The sequence below is a fragment of the Panthera leo genome, chromosome F2 (genome assembly GCF_018350215.1).
Source record: "Panthera leo isolate Ple1 chromosome F2, P.leo_Ple1_pat1.1, whole genome shotgun sequence".
NCBI classification, from domain to species: Eukaryota; Metazoa; Chordata; class Mammalia; order Carnivora; family Felidae; genus Panthera; species Panthera leo.
This window is the reverse complement of record NC_056695.1, coordinates 5,453,714-5,472,840: the sequence shown is the minus strand read 5'-3', so window position 1 is coordinate 5,472,840 and position 19,127 is coordinate 5,453,714. Positions and strand designations below refer to the sequence as shown.

General features: G+C 40.7%; 3 pseudogenes; all 3 read right to left on the bottom strand.

Moving 5' to 3' along the window:
* Positions 1 to 1,424: 1,424 nt before the first annotated feature.
* LOC122210517 lies at positions 1,425 to 3,453 on the bottom strand (annotated as a pseudogene).
* Positions 3,454 to 8,570: 5,117 nt separating this feature from the next.
* On the bottom strand, positions 8,571 to 10,599 carry LOC122210516 (annotated as a pseudogene).
* A 5,118-nt stretch (positions 10,600 to 15,717) lies between these two features.
* LOC122210515 lies at positions 15,718 to 17,746 on the bottom strand (annotated as a pseudogene).
* Positions 17,747 to 19,127: the final 1,381 nt, after the last annotated feature.

The following is a 19,127-nucleotide window of genomic DNA, read 5'->3' as shown; positions in this document are numbered from 1 at the left end:
TCAATAATTACAAGCATAGGGATCAGGGGGATTGGTGTTCCTTGTGGTAGAAAAGTGGGCCAGGGACGCTTTAGTTTTGTGGCGAAACCCGGTGATTACGGTACCGGCTCATAGGGGAATAGCTATTCCTAAGTTTATTGATAATTGGGTAGTTGGAGTAAATGAGTGAGGCAGTCGACCTAACAGGTTTGTTGATCCAATAAATAAAATGAGAGATATGAGTATTAGGGCCCAAGTTTGTCCTTTGTGATTGTGAATGGCTAGTATTTGTTTTGATGTTAGTTGTACTAATCACTGTTGAAGTGAGACTAAACGGTTATTAATTAGTCGGTTAGGTGAGGGGAATAGAATGCTGGGGAACATAATAATTAATACGACAACAGGCAATCCTATTATTGTTGGGGTAGTGAAAGAGGTGAATAGATTTTCGTTCACTTTTTTTCTCAAGGGTTAGGCTGTTTTAGTGCAGCTGTAGATTTGGGTTCCGGGCTTGAAGGATACAGGTGTTTTGAGATTTTTAGTTGAAATATAATAAACAGTGTTATAATTATTGAAATAATAGTGATGAATCAGGTTGACGTATCTAACTGTGGCATGTCATTAAGGGGAGGTTTAAACTCCCAGTTTTTAACTTAAAAGGTTAACGCTAGTTTAGCTTCTTAATGAATTTACAGTATAGACGCAGATCATTTTTCAAAATATGATAATGGGACTAGTTCAAGAACAATGGGCATAAAACTGTGGTTTGAGCCGCAGATCTCTGAGCACTGACCATAATAGAGTCCAGGTCGTGTACCCATTAGGGTTGTTTGGCTTAGTCGGCCTGGAATAGCATCAGTTTTTAGGCCCAGGGATGGGACGGCTCATGAGTGTAGTACGTCTTCTGATGAGATTAACACGCGAATGGTCACTTCTATTGGTAGTACTACTCGGTTATCAACTTCTAATAGTCGGAGTTCTCCGGGCTTTAGCTCTTGAGTGGGAATTATATAGGAGTCAAAGCTTAGGTCTTCATAGTCAGTGTATTCATAGCTTCAATACCATTGATGTCCCATGGTCTTTACAGTAAGAGAGGGGCTATTAATCTCGTCTATTATATAGAGAATTCGTAAGGAGGGTAGGGCAATGAGAATTAAGATGATAGCTGGTAAAATGGTTCAGATGGTTTCTACTTCTTGGGCATCCATTGTGCTTGTGTGCGTGAGTTTGGTTGTTAGTATTAGTGAGATGATATAAAGGACTAGGGAGCTAATTAGGAATACAATTATTAGTGTGTGATCATGGAAGTGTAGGAGCTCTTCTATGATGGGGGATGTAGCATCTTGAAAACCTAGTTGGAAGGGGTATGCCATGGAAGTACATAGGGCTTAAACCTATAATTTAACCCTGACAAAGTTATGTAATTGTTTTACTAATACTTCTTGATGGAGAAAGACATAATGGTTATGGTGTTGGCTTGAAACCAGTCTAAGGAGGTTCGATTCCTTCCTTTCTTATTTTAACAGCACATAGGTTGGCTCTTCAAATGTGTGATATGGAGGGGGACATCCATGCAGCCATTCAAGATTAGTTGTGGTTAGTTCCACTATGGCCACTTCTCGCTTTGATGCAAAAGCTTCTCACGCTATAAAAACTATTCATATTACTGCTGTTAGTGAAATAAAAGAGCCTATTGAGGAGATTGTGTTTCAAGTTGTATATGCGTCTGGGTAGTCAGAATAACGTCGAGGCATTCCGGACAGGCCTAGAAAGTGCTGAGGGAAGAACGTTATATTGACACCTACGAGCATAATCGTAAAATGAATTTTTGCCCAAGTATTATCGAGAGTATACCCTGCGAATAGGGGGAACCAATGGACGAAGCCTCCCTGTGAGAGCAAATACTGCTCCTATTGACAAGACATAGTGGAAGTGGGCTACTACGTAGCATGTGTCGTGAAGAACAATATCTAATGAGGAATTTGCTAGTACAATTCCTGTTAAGCCTCCTACGGTGAATAGGAAAATGAATCCCAGAGCTCATAGCATAGCAGGGGACCATTTGATATTACCTCCATGAAGAGTGGCCAGTCAGCTAAATACTTTTACCCCAGTGGGAATAGCAATAATTATAGTAGCTGATGTAAAGTATGCTCGTGTGTCCACATCTATCCCCACAGTAAACATGTGATGGGCTCATACGATAAAGCCCAGAAAGCCAATTGATATTATAGCTCAGACTATTCCCATGTAGCCAAAAGGTTCTTTTTTACCTGAGTAGTAGGTAACAATATGTGAAATTATTCCAAACCCGGGTAAAATTAAAATGTAGACTTCTGGGTGACCGAAAAATCAGAATAGGTGTTGATATAAGATAGGATCCCCTCCTCCGGCGGGGTCAAAAAATGTGGTGTTCAGATTTCGATCTGTCAGCAGTATAGTGATGCCTGCTGCTAAAACTGGTAGTGATAGAAGTAGCAATACAGCAGTGATTAAAACCGATCAGACAAATAGGGGTGTTTGATATTGGGATAGAGCAGGGGGTTTTATATTAATAATAGTAGTAATAAAATTAATAGCACCTAAGATTGAGGAGACACCTGCTAGGTGTAGTGAAAAAATAGTTAGATCTACGGATGCTCCTGCATGAGCTAGGTTGCCGGCTAGAGGTGGGTATACTGTCCATCCAGTCCCTGCTCCAGCCTCTACCATAGATGATGCGAGCAAAAGTAGGAAAGACGGGGGAAGGAGTCAGAAGCTCATATTATTCATTCGAGGGAATGCTATATCGGGGGCTCCAATTATTAGTGGAACCAATCAGTTTCCGAATCCTCCAATCATAATAGGCATTACTATAAAGAAGATTATTACAAAGGCATGGGCGGTGACGACTACATTATAAATTTGGTCGTCCCCTAGTAGCGTGCCAGGTTGACCCAGTTCGGCTCGGATTAAGAGACTGAGAGCGGTCCCTACCATACCGGCCCAGGCGCCAAATAGAAGGTAAAGAGTTCCAATATCTTTGTGATTGGTTGACAATAGTCAGCGGTTTATGAACATAGGTAAAATGGCTGAGTAAGCATTAGACTGTAAATCTAAAGACAGAGGTTCAGTCCTCTTTTTACCAAGTCCTGCAGTGAATGCCATATTGAATTGCAAATTCAAAGAAGCAGCTTGACGCTGCCGGGGCTTCTCCCGCCTTTTTTTTCTAGACGGCGGGAGAAGTAGATTGAAGCCAGTGGACTAGGGTATTTAGCTGTTAACTAAAATTTCGTGGGGTTGGGGCCCACCAATCTAGTAAGGGCTTAGCTTAATTAAAGTGTTTGATTTGCAATCAATTGATGTAAGATAGATTCTTGCAGTCCTTAGGATTAATTGGTATGCAGAAGTTAAGTCTGTTAGGGCTTACTTAGAGCTTTGAAGGCTCTTGGTCTAATTTAACCTAAACTTCTAATCTAGGATGGATAGTATTGGTGCGAGTGGTAGTAGCATGGTGGATATTACAACTAAGGCGGGGGGGGGGGGGGGTAAAAGGATTGTTTTTTCTGTGCACTCGAATCGTCATTTTATTTTTATACAGTTGTTTGAGGGGAATATAGTCAGTGCAGTGGTATACGTTAGTCGTATGTAGAAGTACAGGTTAAGTAGTGCTGTTATAGCTAGTAGTGTGGGTATTATAATTATTTCGTTTTTCGTTAGTTCCTGAATGATTATTCATTTTGGGATGAAGCCGGAGAGTGGAGGAAGGCCGCCTAGAGACACTATTAGTACTAGGATAAATGAGGTGATTAGGGGTGTTTTGTTTCATGTTTGTGATAGGGAGGATGTTGTTGTGGTGGAGTTGTGTATGAATAATATGAAGGTGGTTAGTGTTATGATGATGTAGATGGTCAGGTTTAAAATTATTATTGTGGGGCTATATATTATGATGGCTGCTATTCAGCCTATGTGGGCAATTGAGGAATATGCCATAATTTTTCGTAGTTGGGTTTGGTTAAGTCCTCCTCAGCCTCCGACTATAACTGATATGATGGCTATTGTTAGGAGTAGGTTGGGATTGATGGTGGGTGAGATTTGGTATAGGATTGATAGTGGAGCAATTTTTTGTCATGTGAGTAGGATTAGGCCTGAGGATATGGAGATTCCTTGTGTAACTTCGGGCACTCAGAAGTGGAATGGGGCTAGTCCTAGTTTTATTGCTAAGGCGGTTGTTATTATGATAGATGCTATGGGGTTGAGATCTTTTGATACAGTTCATTGTCCTGAATGCAGTAGGTTGATGATGATTCCTATTATTTTTTTATGAGGATGGGAATAATGGCTAATAGGTTTATTTCGAGGCCGATTCAGACTGTAAGTCAATGGGAGGCTGTTATTACGATTATAGTTCCTGAAATAACGGTTGATATAATGATAATAAAACTAGGGGGTTTGATTAGTATGGGAAGGGTATAAACCAACATTTTCGGGGTATGGGCCCGATAGCTTATTTAGCTGACCTTACTTTAGAATGTGGTGTAATATTGGTAGCACGAAGATTTTTGGATTTTTGGATTCTTAGGATTAGGTTCGATTCCTATAATTCTAGAAATAAGAGGGTTTGAACCTCTAAGTTTTACTCTATCAAAGTAACTCTTTTGTCAGCCATATTTCTTATGTTTGAGGTGGAATGCTTGCTGTACTGATGGGTAGGGAGACGTGTCATATACATAGGGCTAGGGTAAGGGGTAGAAAGCTTTTTCATAAGAGGTGTATTAATTGGTCATATCGGAATCGTGGGTAAGATGCTCGGATTCATAGGAAGGTGGTTGAATGATTGAATGATTAGGAAATTTAAAGTCCCTGTTGTGTTTTGGATGTATAGTAGTGCGACTAGGAGGGGTAGTGAGCCTACCAAGGTGTAGAATAGAAAGTATAGGCCAGCGTTTAGTCGCTCCGTTTGATTACCCCATCGAGTGATAATAATGAGGGTGGGGATTAATGTGGCTTCAAATAGAATGTAGACTATAATTAGTTCTGTGGCGGTGAATGTTATAATTAAGAGAAGTTGTAAGATAATAAGTATTGTGATGTATAGTTTTTTTCGGGCTAAGGTCTCTTTTGACAGGTGTGATTGACTAGCCATGAGCATCAGTGGTAGGAGTCATGTTGTTAATACTAGTCGAGGTGCAGAGAGTGAGTCTGAGAAAAATAGTAATGAGAGATTTAGGCTGTTGTCGCCTAGTTGATTTAAATAGGAGAGGCTAATAAGGCTGATCAGAAGGCTATAGGTAGTTGAGTTAATTCAGATTATGTTGGGTTTTGATAGTCATGTTATCGGTATGAGTATGGCAGTAGGGACAATAATTTTTAGCATTGTAGGAGGTTTAAGTTTTGTACATAGTCGGTGCCATATGTGTTTGATACCATTACTAGTAGGGATAAGCCCAGTGCCGCCTCGCAGGCTGCAAATACGAGCAGGATGATAGGAGTCATGCTAGCTAGTGTGAAGTGATTATTTAGAATTGCCACGGTTATCATGATAAATAGGGATAGTATTATGCCTTCTAGACATAGGAGGGAAGATATTAGGTGGGATCGGTACATCAGTAGTCCTATAAGTGACATGATGAAAGCCAGGAAGATATTAATATAGACTATGGACATCTGATAATTATAGGGTAAGCTACAATCTAATGAGTCGAAATCATTTGTTTTAGTTTAAACTAATTATCATATTCAGTTCACTCTAGTCCTTTTTGGGTTCATTCGTAGGCTAGGCTTGCGGCTAATAGAGAGATTAGTAGAAGAGCTATGGTAAGTATGGTTGATAATTTGTTTGTTTGTGAGGCCCAAGGAAGAGGGAGTAGTAGTGCAATTTCTAGGTCAAATAGCAAGAATGTAATCGCTACTAAGAAAAATTTTATAGAGAAAGGCAGGCGGGCGGATCCTATGGGGTCAAATCCACATTCATAAGGACTTGCTTTTTCTGCATAGATATTTAGTTGGGGTAGTCAGAATGCGATGAGTGCAAGTAGTGTGGCTAGAAGTGTATTGGTGAGCAGGGCGAGTATTACGTTTATTATTCCCTTTCGGATTATACCGAAACTGGTTGATTGGAAGTCAACTGTACTTGTTAATACTAAAGGAATAGGATCCTCATCAATAAATAGAAACGTATAGGAATAGTCAAACCACGTCTAGGAAATGTCAATATCAAGCAGCGGCTTCAAATCCAAAGTGGTGGCTCGATGTGAAGTGATCTTTTCGTTGGCGCAAGAAGCATACAATTAGGAAGGTAGAGCCGATAATTACGTGTAGTCCGTGGAATCCTGTAGCCATGAAGAAGGTGGATCCGTAGACTCCGTCTGAGATTGTGAATGATGTTTCATAGTATTCGGAGGCTTGGAGGAGGGTGAAGTAGACTCCTAGGGAGATTGTAATAAATAGTGCTTGGAGTATGTGTTTTCGATTCCCTTCTATTAAACTATGGTGAGCTCAGGTGATTGACACTCCGGAAGCTAGAAGTACGGAGGTATTGAGTAGTGGGACTTCTAGGGGGTTTAGGGCAATAATACCTGTTGGTGGTCAGCATCCTCCCAATTCAGGAGTTGGGGCTAGACTTGAGTGGTAGAAGGCCCAGACAAAGCCTGCGAAGAAGAATACTTCTGAGGTGATAAAGAGAATTATTCCATAACGGAGACCGAGACCTTTTTGAACGATGGGTGTGTGGTGACCTTGGAATGTGCTTTCCCGAATAATGTCTCGTCACCATTGATATATAGTCAGTAGGTTAGTGGTTATACCTAGGGTCAATAATAGTATTGACTTGTAGTGAAATCATATGGCCAGACCTGAAGTTATCAGTAGGGCTGAAAGGGCTCCCGTAAGTGGCCATGGACTGGGGTTAACCATATGGTATGCGTGGGTTTGATGGGTCATTAAGTATTGTCATGTAGACACAGGCTTACAAGTAGGGTAAAGACGTAGGCTTGGATTAGAGCCACAGCAAATTCAAGGATTGTCAGTAGGATGAGGATAATAAAGGTAATTAAAGCAACAGAGGTACTAATGTTTGCTAGGGCCAGAGCAGCTCCTCCAATTAAGTGTATGAATAGGTGGCCTGCAGTAATGTTAGCTGTAAGTCGTACGGCCAGAGCCACGGGCTGGATAAAAAGGCTAATGGTTTCAATAATTACAAGCATAGGGATCAGGGGGATTGGTGTTCCTTGTGGTAGAAAAGTGGGCCAGGGACGCTTTAGTTTTGTGGCGAAACCCGGTGATTACGGTACCGGCTCATAGGGGAATAGCTATTCCTAAGTTTATTGATAATTGGGTAGTTGGAGTAAATGAGTGAGGCAGTCGACCTAACAGGTTTGTTGATCCAATAAATAAAATGAGAGATATGAGTATTAGGGCCCAAGTTTGTCCTTTGTGATTGTGAATGGCTAGTATTTGTTTTGATGTTAGTTGTACTAATCACTGTTGAAGTGAGACTAAACGGTTATTAATTAGTCGGTTAGGTGAGGGGAATAGAATGCTGGGGAACATAATAATTAATACGACAACAGGCAATCCTATTATTGTTGGGGTAGTGAAAGAGGTGAATAGATTTTCGTTCACTTTTTTTCTCAAGGGTTAGGCTGTTTTAGTGCAGCTGTAGATTTGGGTTCCGGGCTTGAAGGATACAGGTGTTTTGAGATTTTTAGTTGAAATATAATAAACAGTGTTATAATTATTGAAATAATAGTGATGAATCAGGTTGACGTATCTAACTGTGGCATGTCATTAAGGGGAGGTTTAAACTCCCAGTTTTTAACTTAAAAGGTTAACGCTAGTTTAGCTTCTTAATGAATTTACAGTATAGACGCAGATCATTTTTCAAAATATGATAATGGGACTAGTTCAAGAACAATGGGCATAAAACTGTGGTTTGAGCCGCAGATCTCTGAGCACTGACCATAATAGAGTCCAGGTCGTGTACCCATTAGGGTTGTTTGGCTTAGTCGGCCTGGAATAGCATCAGTTTTTAGGCCCAGGGATGGGACGGCTCATGAGTGTAGTACGTCTTCTGATGAGATTAACACGCGAATGGTCACTTCTATTGGTAGTACTACTCGGTTATCAACTTCTAATAGTCGGAGTTCTCCGGGCTTTAGCTCTTGAGTGGGAATTATATAGGAGTCAAAGCTTAGGTCTTCATAGTCAGTGTATTCATAGCTTCAATACCATTGATGTCCCATGGTCTTTACAGTAAGAGAGGGGCTATTAATCTCGTCTATTATATAGAGAATTCGTAAGGAGGGTAGGGCAATGAGAATTAAGATGATAGCTGGTAAAATGGTTCAGATGGTTTCTACTTCTTGGGCATCCATTGTGCTTGTGTGCGTGAGTTTGGTTGTTAGTATTAGTGAGATGATATAAAGGACTAGGGAGCTAATTAGGAATACAATTATTAGTGTGTGATCATGGAAGTGTAGGAGCTCTTCTATGATGGGGGATGTAGCATCTTGAAAACCTAGTTGGAAGGGGTATGCCATGGAAGTACATAGGGCTTAAACCTATAATTTAACCCTGACAAAGTTATGTAATTGTTTTACTAATACTTCTTGATGGAGAAAGACATAATGGTTATGGTGTTGGCTTGAAACCAGTCTAAGGAGGTTCGATTCCTTCCTTTCTTATTTTAACAGCACATAGGTTGGCTCTTCAAATGTGTGATATGGAGGGGGACATCCATGCAGCCATTCAAGATTAGTTGTGGTTAGTTCCACTATGGCCACTTCTCGCTTTGATGCAAAAGCTTCTCACGCTATAAAAACTATTCATATTACTGCTGTTAGTGAAATAAAAGAGCCTATTGAGGAGATTGTGTTTCAAGTTGTATATGCGTCTGGGTAGTCAGAATAACGTCGAGGCATTCCGGACAGGCCTAGAAAGTGCTGAGGGAAGAACGTTATATTGACACCTACGAGCATAATCGTAAAATGAATTTTTGCCCAAGTATTATCGAGAGTATACCCTGCGAATAGGGGGAACCAATGGACGAAGCCTCCCTGTGAGAGCAAATACTGCTCCTATTGACAAGACATAGTGGAAGTGGGCTACTACGTAGCATGTGTCGTGAAGAACAATATCTAATGAGGAATTTGCTAGTACAATTCCTGTTAAGCCTCCTACGGTGAATAGGAAAATGAATCCCAGAGCTCATAGCATAGCAGGGGACCATTTGATATTACCTCCATGAAGAGTGGCCAGTCAGCTAAATACTTTTACCCCAGTGGGAATAGCAATAATTATAGTAGCTGATGTAAAGTATGCTCGTGTGTCCACATCTATCCCCACAGTAAACATGTGATGGGCTCATACGATAAAGCCCAGAAAGCCAATTGATATTATAGCTCAGACTATTCCCATGTAGCCAAAAGGTTCTTTTTTACCTGAGTAGTAGGTAACAATATGTGAAATTATTCCAAACCCGGGTAAAATTAAAATGTAGACTTCTGGGTGACCGAAAAATCAGAATAGGTGTTGATATAAGATAGGATCCCCTCCTCCGGCGGGGTCAAAAAATGTGGTGTTCAGATTTCGATCTGTCAGCAGTATAGTGATGCCTGCTGCTAAAACTGGTAGTGATAGAAGTAGCAATACAGCAGTGATTAAAACCGATCAGACAAATAGGGGTGTTTGATATTGGGATAGAGCAGGGGGTTTTATATTAATAATAGTAGTAATAAAATTAATAGCACCTAAGATTGAGGAGACACCTGCTAGGTGTAGTGAAAAAATAGTTAGATCTACGGATGCTCCTGCATGAGCTAGGTTGCCGGCTAGAGGTGGGTATACTGTCCATCCAGTCCCTGCTCCAGCCTCTACCATAGATGATGCGAGCAAAAGTAGGAAAGACGGGGGAAGGAGTCAGAAGCTCATATTATTCATTCGAGGGAATGCTATATCGGGGGCTCCAATTATTAGTGGAACCAATCAGTTTCCGAATCCTCCAATCATAATAGGCATTACTATAAAGAAGATTATTACAAAGGCATGGGCGGTGACGACTACATTATAAATTTGGTCGTCCCCTAGTAGCGTGCCAGGTTGACCCAGTTCGGCTCGGATTAAGAGACTGAGAGCGGTCCCTACCATACCGGCCCAGGCGCCAAATAGAAGGTAAAGAGTTCCAATATCTTTGTGATTGGTTGACAATAGTCAGCGGTTTATGAACATAGGTAAAATGGCTGAGTAAGCATTAGACTGTAAATCTAAAGACAGAGGTTCAGTCCTCTTTTTACCAAGTCCTGCAGTGAATGCCATATTGAATTGCAAATTCAAAGAAGCAGCTTGACGCTGCCGGGGCTTCTCCCGCCTTTTTTTTCTAGACGGCGGGAGAAGTAGATTGAAGCCAGTGGACTAGGGTATTTAGCTGTTAACTAAAATTTCGTGGGGTTGGGGCCCACCAATCTAGTAAGGGCTTAGCTTAATTAAAGTGTTTGATTTGCAATCAATTGATGTAAGATAGATTCTTGCAGTCCTTAGGATTAATTGGTATGCAGAAGTTAAGTCTGTTAGGGCTTACTTAGAGCTTTGAAGGCTCTTGGTCTAATTTAACCTAAACTTCTAATCTAGGATGGATAGTATTGGTGCGAGTGGTAGTAGCATGGTGGATATTACAACTAAGGCGGGGGGGGGGGGGGGGTAAAAGGATTGTTTTTTCTGTGCACTCGAATCGTCATTTTATTTTTATACAGTTGTTTGAGGGGAATATAGTCAGTGCAGTGGTATACGTTAGTCGTATGTAGAAGTACAGGTTAAGTAGTGCTGTTATAGCTAGTAGTGTGGGTATTATAATTATTTCGTTTTTCGTTAGTTCCTGAATGATTATTCATTTTGGGATGAAGCCGGAGAGTGGAGGAAGGCCGCCTAGAGACACTATTAGTACTAGGATAAATGAGGTGATTAGGGGTGTTTTGTTTCATGTTTGTGATAGGGAGGATGTTGTTGTGGTGGAGTTGTGTATGAATAATATGAAGGTGGTTAGTGTTATGATGATGTAGATGGTCAGGTTTAAAATTATTATTGTGGGGCTATATATTATGATGGCTGCTATTCAGCCTATGTGGGCAATTGAGGAATATGCCATAATTTTTCGTAGTTGGGTTTGGTTAAGTCCTCCTCAGCCTCCGACTATAACTGATATGATGGCTATTGTTAGGAGTAGGTTGGGATTGATGGTGGGTGAGATTTGGTATAGGATTGATAGTGGAGCAATTTTTTGTCATGTGAGTAGGATTAGGCCTGAGGATATGGAGATTCCTTGTGTAACTTCGGGCACTCAGAAGTGGAATGGGGCTAGTCCTAGTTTTATTGCTAAGGCGGTTGTTATTATGATAGATGCTATGGGGTTGAGATCTTTTGATACAGTTCATTGTCCTGAATGCAGTAGGTTGATGATGATTCCTATTATTTTTTTATGAGGATGGGAATAATGGCTAATAGGTTTATTTCGAGGCCGATTCAGACTGTAAGTCAATGGGAGGCTGTTATTACGATTATAGTTCCTGAAATAACGGTTGATATAATGATAATAAAACTAGGGGGTTTGATTAGTATGGGAAGGGTATAAACCAACATTTTCGGGGTATGGGCCCGATAGCTTATTTAGCTGACCTTACTTTAGAATGTGGTGTAATATTGGTAGCACGAAGATTTTTGGATTTTTGGATTCTTAGGATTAGGTTCGATTCCTATAATTCTAGAAATAAGAGGGTTTGAACCTCTAAGTTTTACTCTATCAAAGTAACTCTTTTGTCAGCCATATTTCTTATGTTTGAGGTGGAATGCTTGCTGTACTGATGGGTAGGGAGACGTGTCATATACATAGGGCTAGGGTAAGGGGTAGAAAGCTTTTTCATAAGAGGTGTATTAATTGGTCATATCGGAATCGTGGGTAAGATGCTCGGATTCATAGGAAGGTGGTTGAATGATTGAATGATTAGGAAATTTAAAGTCCCTGTTGTGTTTTGGATGTATAGTAGTGCGACTAGGAGGGGTAGTGAGCCTACCAAGGTGTAGAATAGAAAGTATAGGCCAGCGTTTAGTCGCTCCGTTTGATTACCCCATCGAGTGATAATAATGAGGGTGGGGATTAATGTGGCTTCAAATAGAATGTAGACTATAATTAGTTCTGTGGCGGTGAATGTTATAATTAAGAGAAGTTGTAAGATAATAAGTATTGTGATGTATAGTTTTTTTCGGGCTAAGGTCTCTTTTGACAGGTGTGATTGACTAGCCATGAGCATCAGTGGTAGGAGTCATGTTGTTAATACTAGTCGAGGTGCAGAGAGTGAGTCTGAGAAAAATAGTAATGAGAGATTTAGGCTGTTGTCGCCTAGTTGATTTAAATAGGAGAGGCTAATAAGGCTGATCAGAAGGCTATAGGTAGTTGAGTTAATTCAGATTATGTTGGGTTTTGATAGTCATGTTATCGGTATGAGTATGGCAGTAGGGACAATAATTTTTAGCATTGTAGGAGGTTTAAGTTTTGTACATAGTCGGTGCCATATGTGTTTGATACCATTACTAGTAGGGATAAGCCCAGTGCCGCCTCGCAGGCTGCAAATACGAGCAGGATGATAGGAGTCATGCTAGCTAGTGTGAAGTGATTATTTAGAATTGCCACGGTTATCATGATAAATAGGGATAGTATTATGCCTTCTAGACATAGGAGGGAAGATATTAGGTGGGATCGGTACATCAGTAGTCCTATAAGTGACATGATGAAAGCCAGGAAGATATTAATATAGACTATGGACATCTGATAATTATAGGGTAAGCTACAATCTAATGAGTCGAAATCATTTGTTTTAGTTTAAACTAATTATCATATTCAGTTCACTCTAGTCCTTTTTGGGTTCATTCGTAGGCTAGGCTTGCGGCTAATAGAGAGATTAGTAGAAGAGCTATGGTAAGTATGGTTGATAATTTGTTTGTTTGTGAGGCCCAAGGAAGAGGGAGTAGTAGTGCAATTTCTAGGTCAAATAGCAAGAATGTAATCGCTACTAAGAAAAATTTTATAGAGAAAGGCAGGCGGGCGGATCCTATGGGGTCAAATCCACATTCATAAGGACTTGCTTTTTCTGCATAGATATTTAGTTGGGGTAGTCAGAATGCGATGAGTGCAAGTAGTGTGGCTAGAAGTGTATTGGTGAGCAGGGCGAGTATTACGTTTATTATTCCCTTTCGGATTATACCGAAACTGGTTGATTGGAAGTCAACTGTACTTGTTAATACTAAAGGAATAGGATCCTCATCAATAAATAGAAACGTATAGGAATAGTCAAACCACGTCTAGGAAATGTCAATATCAAGCAGCGGCTTCAAATCCAAAGTGGTGGCTCGATGTGAAGTGATCTTTTCGTTGGCGCAAGAAGCATACAATTAGGAAGGTAGAGCCGATAATTACGTGTAGTCCGTGGAATCCTGTAGCCATGAAGAAGGTGGATCCGTAGACTCCGTCTGAGATTGTGAATGATGTTTCATAGTATTCGGAGGCTTGGAGGAGGGTGAAGTAGACTCCTAGGGAGATTGTAATAAATAGTGCTTGGAGTATGTGTTTTCGATTCCCTTCTATTAAACTATGGTGAGCTCAGGTGATTGACACTCCGGAAGCTAGAAGTACGGAGGTATTGAGTAGTGGGACTTCTAGGGGGTTTAGGGCAATAATACCTGTTGGTGGTCAGCATCCTCCCAATTCAGGAGTTGGGGCTAGACTTGAGTGGTAGAAGGCCCAGACAAAGCCTGCGAAGAAGAATACTTCTGAGGTGATAAAGAGAATTATTCCATAACGGAGACCGAGACCTTTTTGAACGATGGGTGTGTGGTGACCTTGGAATGTGCTTTCCCGAATAATGTCTCGTCACCATTGATATATAGTCAGTAGGTTAGTGGTTATACCTAGGGTCAATAATAGTATTGACTTGTAGTGAAATCATATGGCCAGACCTGAAGTTATCAGTAGGGCTGAAAGGGCTCCCGTAAGTGGCCATGGACTGGGGTTAACCATATGGTATGCGTGGGTTTGATGGGTCATTAAGTATTGTCATGTAGACACAGGCTTACAAGTAGGGTAAAGACGTAGGCTTGGATTAGAGCCACAGCAAATTCAAGGATTGTCAGTAGGATGAGGATAATAAAGGTAATTAAAGCAACAGAGGTACTAATGTTTGCTAGGGCCAGAGCAGCTCCTCCAATTAAGTGTATGAATAGGTGGCCTGCAGTAATGTTAGCTGTAAGTCGTACGGCCAGAGCCACGGGCTGGATAAAAAGGCTAATGGTTTCAATAATTACAAGCATAGGGATCAGGGGGATTGGTGTTCCTTGTGGTAGAAAAGTGGGCCAGGGACGCTTTAGTTTTGTGGCGAAACCCGGTGATTACGGTACCGGCTCATAGGGGAATAGCTATTCCTAAGTTTATTGATAATTGGGTAGTTGGAGTAAATGAGTGAGGCAGTCGACCTAACAGGTTTGTTGATCCAATAAATAAAATGAGAGATATGAGTATTAGGGCCCAAGTTTGTCCTTTGTGATTGTGAATGGCTAGTATTTGTTTTGATGTTAGTTGTACTAATCACTGTTGAAGTGAGACTAAACGGTTATTAATTAGTCGGTTAGGTGAGGGGAATAGAATGCTGGGGAACATAATAATTAATACGACAACAGGCAATCCTATTATTGTTGGGGTAGTGAAAGAGGTGAATAGATTTTCGTTCACTTTTTTTCTCAAGGGTTAGGCTGTTTTAGTGCAGCTGTAGATTTGGGTTCCGGGCTTGAAGGATACAGGTGTTTTGAGATTTTTAGTTGAAATATAATAAACAGTGTTATAATTATTGAAATAATAGTGATGAATCAGGTTGACGTATCTAACTGTGGCATGTCATTAAGGGGAGGTTTAAACTCCCAGTTTTTAACTTAAAAGGTTAACGCTAGTTTAGCTTCTTAATGAATTTACAGTATAGACGCAGATCATTTTTCAAAATATGATAATGGGACTAGTTCAAGAACAATGGGCATAAAACTGTGGTTTGAGCCGCAGATCTCTGAGCACTGACCATAATAGAGTCCAGGTCGTGTACCCATTAGGGTTGTTTGGCTTAGTCGGCCTGGAATAGCATCAGTTTTTAGGCCCAGGGATGGGACGGCTCATGAGTGTAGTACGTCTTCTGATGAGATTAACACGCGAATGGTCACTTCTATTGGTAGTACTACTCGGTTATCAACTTCTAATAGTCGGAGTTCTCCGGGCTTTAGCTCTTGAGTGGGAATTATATAGGAGTCAAAGCTTAGGTCTTCATAGTCAGTGTATTCATAGCTTCAATACCATTGATGTCCCATGGTCTTTACAGTAAGAGAGGGGCTATTAATCTCGTCTATTATATAGAGAATTCGTAAGGAGGGTAGGGCAATGAGAATTAAGATGATAGCTGGTAAAATGGTTCAGATGGTTTCTACTTCTTGGGCATCCATTGTGCTTGTGTGCGTGAGTTTGGTTGTTAGTATTAGTGAGATGATATAAAGGACTAGGGAGCTAATTAGGAATACAATTATTAGTGTGTGATCATGGAAGTGTAGGAGCTCTTCTATGATGGGGGATGTAGCATCTTGAAAACCTAGTTGGAAGGGGTATGCCATGGAAGTACATAGGGCTTAAACCTATAATTTAACCCTGACAAAGTTATGTAATTGTTTTACTAATACTTCTTGATGGAGAAAGACATAATGGTTATGGTGTTGGCTTGAAACCAGTCTAAGGAGGTTCGATTCCTTCCTTTCTTATTTTAACAGCACATAGGTTGGCTCTTCAAATGTGTGATATGGAGGGGGACATCCATGCAGCCATTCAAGATTAGTTGTGGTTAGTTCCACTATGGCCACTTCTCGCTTTGATGCAAAAGCTTCTCACGCTATAAAAACTATTCATATTACTGCTGTTAGTGAAATAAAAGAGCCTATTGAGGAGATTGTGTTTCAAGTTGTATATGCGTCTGGGTAGTCAGAATAACGTCGAGGCATTCCGGACAGGCCTAGAAAGTGCTGAGGGAAGAACGTTATATTGACACCTACGAGCATAATCGTAAAATGAATTTTTGCCCAAGTATTATCGAGAGTATACCCTGCGAATAGGGGGAACCAATGGACGAAGCCTCCCTGTGAGAGCAAATACTGCTCCTATTGACAAGACATAGTGGAAGTGGGCTACTACGTAGCATGTGTCGTGAAGAACAATATCTAATGAGGAATTTGCTAGTACAATTCCTGTTAAGCCTCCTACGGTGAATAGGAAAATGAATCCCAGAGCTCATAGCATAGCAGGGGACCATTTGATATTACCTCCATGAAGAGTGGCCAGTCAGCTAAATACTTTTACCCCAGTGGGAATAGCAATAATTATAGTAGCTGATGTAAAGTATGCTCGTGTGTCCACATCTATCCCCACAGTAAACATGTGATGGGCTCATACGATAAAGCCCAGAAAGCCAATTGATATTATAGCTCAGACTATTCCCATGTAGCCAAAAGGTTCTTTTTTACCTGAGTAGTAGGTAACAATATGTGAAATTATTCCAAACCCGGGTAAAATTAAAATGTAGACTTCTGGGTGACCGAAAAATCAGAATAGGTGTTGATATAAGATAGGATCCCCTCCTCCGGCGGGGTCAAAAAATGTGGTGTTCAGATTTCGATCTGTCAGCAGTATAGTGATGCCTGCTGCTAAAACTGGTAGTGATAGAAGTAGCAATACAGCAGTGATTAAAACCGATCAGACAAATAGGGGTGTTTGATATTGGGATAGAGCAGGGGGTTTTATATTAATAATAGTAGTAATAAAATTAATAGCACCTAAGATTGAGGAGACACCTGCTAGGTGTAGTGAAAAAATAGTTAGATCTACGGATGCTCCTGCATGAGCTAGGTTGCCGGCTAGAGGTGGGTATACTGTCCATCCAGTCCCTGCTCCAGCCTCTACCATAGATGATGCGAGCAAAAGTAGGAAAGACGGGGGAAGGAGTCAGAAGCTCATATTATTCATTCGAGGGAATGCTATATCGGGGGCTCCAATTATTAGTGGAACCAATCAGTTTCCGAATCCTCCAATCATAATAGGCATTACTATAAAGAAGATTATTACAAAGGCATGGGCGGTGACGACTACATTATAAATTTGGTCGTCCCCTAGTAGCGTGCCAGGTTGACCCAGTTCGGCTCGGATTAAGAGACTGAGAGCGGTCCCTACCATACCGGCCCAGGCGCCAAATAGAAGGTAAAGAGTTCCAATATCTTTGTGATTGGTTGACAATAGTCAGCGGTTTATGAACATAGGTAAAATGGCTGAGTAAGCATTAGACTGTAAATCTAAAGACAGAGGTTCAGTCCTCTTTTTACCAAGTCCTGCAGTGAATGCCATATTGAATTGCAAATTCAAAGAAGCAGCTTGACGCTGCCGGGGCTTCTCCCGCCTTTTTTTTCTAGACGGCGGGAGAAGTAGATTGAAGCCAGTGGACTAGGGTATTTAGCTGTTAACTAAAATTTCGTGGGGTTGGGGCCCACCAATCTAGTAAGGGCTTAGCTTAATTAAAGTGTTTGATTTGCAATCAATTGATGTAAGATAGATTCTTGCAGTCCTTAGGATTAATTGGTATGCAGAAGTTAAGTCTGTTAGGGCTTACTTAGAGCTTTGAAGGCTCTTGGTCTAATTTAACCTAAACTTCTAATCTAGGATGGATAGTATTGGTGCGAGTGGTAGTAGCATGGTGGATATTACAACTAAGGCGGGGGGGGGGGGGGGTAAAAGGATTGTTTTTTCTGTGCACTCGAATCGTCATTTTATTTTTATACAGTTGTTTGAGGGGAATATAGTCAGTGCAGTGGTATACGTTAGTCGTATGTAGAAGTACAGGTTAAGTAGTGCTGTTATAGCTAGTAGTGTGGGTATTATAATTATTTCGTTTTTCGTTAGTTCCTGAATGATTATTCATTTTGGGATGAAGCCGGAGAGTGGAGGAAGGCCGCCTAGAGACACTATTAGTACTAGGATAAATGAGGTGATTAGGGGTGTTTTGTTTCATGTTTGTGATAGGGAGGATGTTGTTGTGGTGGAGTTGTGTATGAATAATATGAAGGTGGTTAGTGTTATGATGATGTAGATGGTCAGGTTTAAAATTATTATTGTGGGGCTATATATTATGATGGCTGCTATTCAGCCTATGTGGGCAATTGAGGAATATGCCATAATTTTTCGTAGTTGGGTTTGGTTAAGTCCTCCTCAGCCTCCGACTATAACTGATATGATGGCTATTGTTAGGAGTAGGTTGGGATTGATGGTGGGTGAGATTTGGTATAGGATTGATAGTGGAGCAATTTTTTGTCATGTGAGTAGGATTAGGCCTGAGGATATGGAGATTCCTTGTGTAACTTCGGGCACTCAGAAGTGGAATGGGGCTAGTCCTAGTTTTATTGCTAAGGCGGTTGTTATTATGATAGATGCTATGGGGTTGAGATCTTTTGATACAGTTCATTGTCCTGAATGCAGTAGGTTGATGATGATTCCTATTATTTTTTTATGAGGATGGGAATAATGGCTAATAGGTTTATTTCGAGGCCGATTCAGACTGTAAGTCAATGGGAGGCTGTTATTACGATTATAGTTCCTGAAATAACGGTTGATATAATGATAATAAAACTAGGGGGTTTGATTAGTATGGGAAGGGTATAAACCAACATTTTCGGGGTATGGGCCCGATAGCTTATTTAGCTGACCTTACTTTAGAATGTGGTGTAATATTGGTAGCACGAAGATTTTTGGATTTTTGGATTCTTAGGATTAGGTTCGATTCCTATAATTCTAGAAATAAGAGGGTTTGAACCTCTAAGTTTTACTCTATCAAAGTAACTCTTTTGTCAGCCATATTTCTTATGTTTGAGGTGGAATGCTTGCTGTACTGATGGGTAGGGAGACGTGTCATATACATAGGGCTAGGGTAAGGGGTAGAAAGCTTTTTCATAAGAGGTGTATTAATTGGTCATATCGGAATCGTGGGTAAGATGCTCGGATTCATAGGAAGGTGGTTGAATGATTGAATGATTAGGAAATTTAAAGTCCCTGTTGTGTTTTG